This window comes from Leucoraja erinacea, unplaced genomic scaffold, assembly GCF_028641065.1.
Source record: "Leucoraja erinacea ecotype New England unplaced genomic scaffold, Leri_hhj_1 Leri_1055S, whole genome shotgun sequence".
Lineage (NCBI taxonomy): Eukaryota > Metazoa > Chordata > Chondrichthyes > Rajiformes > Rajidae > Leucoraja > Leucoraja erinaceus.
In genome coordinates this window covers 25,562-30,000 of record NW_026575292.1, presented here as the reverse complement: position 1 = coordinate 30,000, position 4,439 = coordinate 25,562, and the positions used below count along the sequence as shown (strand labels likewise).

At 43.6% G+C, this 4,439-nt stretch overlaps 1 pseudogene; it reads right to left on the bottom strand.

The window, feature by feature from the left end:
- Nucleotides 1–3,980: 3,980 nt before the first annotated feature.
- On the bottom strand, nucleotides 3,981–4,124 carry LOC129715200 (U1 spliceosomal RNA; annotated as a pseudogene).
- Between the last annotated feature and the right edge of the window lie 315 nt (nucleotides 4,125–4,439).

Sequence of the window (4,439 nt, the reverse complement as noted above, 5' to 3'; positions counted from 1 at the left end):
AGAGTGTATTTAGCAAGAGCGAATATTTTCCTTAAAGAGACTAATGAAACTGATTTTGTTTGTTCCAATATGGGGATTACATTATTAGTACCGATTCCGTGGCGGATATATGAATCATCGTGGCTAAGGGTGAATGAATGAATGAATGAATGATTGAATGATTGAATGAATGGATACGTTTATTAACCATGTATGTACACATACAATGAATTTGCCTTGGTGCTCCGATCGCAAGTAGCAACACAACATACAGTAACATTAAGAATGACACATAAAACGTTAAACATTCATAATAAAATTTTATAGTTTAAACATGTGAATGATATAAAAAATCAGAGCAATATGAGGCTGCAGACTTTTGGTTATTGAGTAGAGCTACTACTCACAATACACAATACACAATACAATTTATTAGTAAGATTAAACGAGTACTTACCAGTATGAAGTTTGATCTCTATTTTATGAGGAGTTACGATGAGGGATTACGTGAAGAACCCGCCCAGTGCGCAGTTGCGGCATACTTCGAAGCAGCGGTGTGGAATCACAGGATAGACACAATATTTGAAGTAACATTGTAAAGATCAGTGAGACATCAGTTTATTAGTTTGATCTATATATTGAGGGTGGGAGCGGAGGGCACGTAATCCCTCATCGTAACTCCTCATAAAATACAGATCAAACTTCATACTGGTAAGTACTCGTTTAATCTTACTATTTTACTTCGGAGTCACGTGAGTGATTCCGTAAAGATTTCGAAGGTCTGTGATTTCAAACCGTGTAACAGTTTTTATTTCACTCACTGCCGAAGTTCTTGAGGGAGGAAGTGTTATCGTAATCAACCAATGGATCTGCTTTCACAAGAAACAGAAAGGTATTTGTTAACAATAACAACATAAATAGCTCCCCTGAGCTTAAATTAAATATTTGCAGTTTGTAATATTCTGTCTGCAATTAAATCAGGCTTATCAACGGTTTACATTAAAAAATGTTCTGAACGTCGTTTCCCTTGACCATCCTGCCGTATTGAGAATGTGTTCAACCGGGATGTCCATTCGTTCAGCCGCTGATATCAATGCTGCCCTAGTGGAATGGGATTAAATGTATTATTATCTATTCTGGCAGCTTTCAGTACCTGTTTGAGCCACCTTGGAGTGGTTTGGCTCGTACCCCGTCTTGGGGTTTCTGTGGTTGACCCATAGGCTTCCCTCTCCCTCTAAGATTGTGGGTTGTGTCTATATATTGTAGTAGATGGGTCACCACACTCAACCTGGACTCTGGTGGGTAGGCCCGGAATCCCACCAGTGAATTGGGCGTTCCTGGTCCATATAACCATATAACCATATAACAATTACAGCACGGGAAAAAACAGGCCATCTCGACCCTTCTAGTCCGTGCCGAACACATAATCTCGCCTAGTCCCATATACCTGATGGTTAGGTTTTTACCAGACCTAGAATATGAACGTGATGCGTCTGGGGGTAATCATCATGTTATCCAGTCTAGTTTTATGGAGCGACTGGACTCTGTGAGCGTATACGAGAGCCATAAGCATGATCGTTTTTAACATAGATTGAGCAAGACTGAGGGATCTGGCTTGTGCCATTCCCTGAGATATGTCAATATCACACCGATATCCCATACATGGGTATACCTGGGTTTTTGGGGTTTATTATTATAATTGCCCTTCATAAGTTTATCTTCAGTGGATGGGATCCCATGCTCTGCTGTCCTGCTGTTTTTAGATAAGCAGACAAGGCGCTTCATGCTGTATTTACGGCACTGTAACTCACCTTTTAATCATGGTGTAGATGGTCCAGGAACTCCAATACGTCAGTGGTTGAATAGTTTGGTATGTTGTCCCTGCGTCGTGGCAGTATTTTTCCCATGTTTCTCTTGGTGACTGTTCGCAGGGATGCCGACATGGTGGTAATGGTTCATTTGGATAATCCCAGTCCCTGGTAAGGTCTATTCAAAACCTACACCCAGGAGTTTGATGTTTTTATGGCATGGGTGGCTTATGCCTGATACTGGGTTGAGTCAGCAACCATGGTCCACTAGGGAAATCCATAGGTGACTCGCCCACCATGTCGTGATGAACTGGGAACCATGGCTATGTAGGCCGGTCGGGCACGTTCAATATCCCGGAGACAGATTCCATCTGTATTGCGAAGTGCCCGGCTGATGAGGCAGAAGGGAGGAAAGCAAAGCAGAAATTCTCCCTTCCAGCGCGTAGGCATCTATCGCTGCTGCCTCTGATCTGGTTCCTAAGTCACATACATAGGTTACTGGGGATTCCGTCTTGTGCAACCAAATTGATATCTGGCGTTCAAACTGCTTAATACCTTTAGCAGATATTTTGGGATTGACATATATTCAATGTTATCATAAATTACAATGTCTTTTGACACACCATTGCCAGATCTGTTTGACCAATTTGTTGCAAGCTAATGATTTTATGCTCCCCATATGGTTGATATAAGCCACCACCATAGTATTATCAATCCGTAACCGCATATGTACGTGCTGCATTTGAAATGCATATGCTTTTTAACCCAATAGGCGATCACCAAGCCCAAATAGTTGATGCCCGGTGTGTGTAGTAACGATGATTCTGAATTGGTCCATCTGTTACCTGTGCTGGATATGGAGTTAGTTGCTCCCCAGCCTAAAGTACTGGCATCGGTTTTTAATAACCAAGTTAGGATTGGTGATAATAATAGGGCTGAAACCTATGCCAAACATTGTCTGCCCACCACTGTAATTGTGATATAGCTTCAGTGGGTACATTCATGATTTGATTATAGTGACCCGAGCACCTTGGCAAAGTAACGGTCATATGGATAGAATTGATATTGAAGCCCCGATAATCCATGGTAGTTAACGGCTTCAATTTTGGTTTATCTGGGTGTGGGATGAACCTCAGTGCTTTAAGGAGCTGTTTCGCAGCTAGAACTGCTGCCGCAGCTAATTCCTTTGTTTCCCCTAATATGAGGATATCATCCAATATATGCCATGATTATGCTTGTTTACTTAATATTTTCATGGCTATTTTTAATATTTTTGTAATTAGTTTAGGGCTGAGGTTAGATCATTGGGAATGCTCTATACTCCCATAGTTGCCCTATCCAGATAACTTTTTAGGTATCTACAATGATCCTAGTGTATGGGTATAAGATAGTAAGCGTCTTCCATATCAATGCTTGCCATAAGGTATCCTTTGGAGATCAGATGTCTGGCAGTGACAAAAAACGTATCCATCTTAAAGTGTATATACTCAACAGATTTATTTAGTGATATTAGGTCAATGATGATGCTACATTCACCATCTTTTGTAGTTTTGGTGAATATATTTGATACAAATTCCAATGGTTCATGTTTACTCCCATGATCCGTTTTGTAATGAGCCTTTCTAGTTCAGCTTGACCTTCTCGCTTCTCTTTCTTAGAGGGAGAAAATGCCCTTTGGGCGCATTGTTGAACTGGCGGTAATATGCCCAATTTGAATTCAAGTTTTTATCCACTAATACTGTTGAGTATATATTAGTTATTTGTGACAGCACCCCATGCTTTTATCAACAAGCGTAAATGCCCCCCCCCCCCCCCCCCCCCCCCCGCAGTTAGTAGAGCACCCTTATTTTGTGTAAACTGGGAGGAACCAGACTACCTACCTCCATGTTTATTGTTTTTTTCATGAAGGCCTAGTTTGCTGGTATGCTGGTGCTGTCGGTGGGGCGGCGCATTTTCCCACGGCTCCGCTCTGGGCCCCGTCTAAAAAGAACTTTGGGGGTAATGTGAAGTGGTCGCCAGGCTTTCACCAGTCCTTGTTCGATATTTGCTGGTGGATGCCGAGGGGTGCTGCAAGCTGGGTGTTGGATGCGATGTCCTGCTCGTTCCATGGCCTGCCCTCATGAGGCGCACAGGTTTAGCTGCCTCTCTTCCCGCAGCAGCGGTTTGCATAGCCCCGTATATTTGGGGTTGAGGGCAGGTCTTATATGCACAAATGTCAGTCGAGTATCCCAAATTTGGGAACATCTTAGGCGTCAGCACACTCGAAGTGCAACGGGATAGCCTCATCCTGGGAGAACCACCTTGGTGATCATGGCATCTCGCCTGCCAGGTGAGTATGATCCATGGAAACGAGCAAAGGCGGTGACATCTCGACCCTTCTGTTAGGAGCTTCAGAATTCGCTGCTTTTAGCTCTTGTCTGCGAGTCTGCTGACCCAGCTGCCTGCAGATTTACCTCTAGAAAGGCCTACTCCTGCAGGGCTTTGTTTGGGAAGATGGTCGCGTGGAGGAGCCATGTAGTGGCCCACGACACCCAGCAGCTCTTCCTGATCCTGCTCCCCTGGCATACTCCTGTTCTCGTCCGCCTGCCCAGCGTTTAAGCCAGCCCAGCCCTGGCCTCCTTAGCAAGCCTCAAAAGAGGGAGCAAAAGGGTG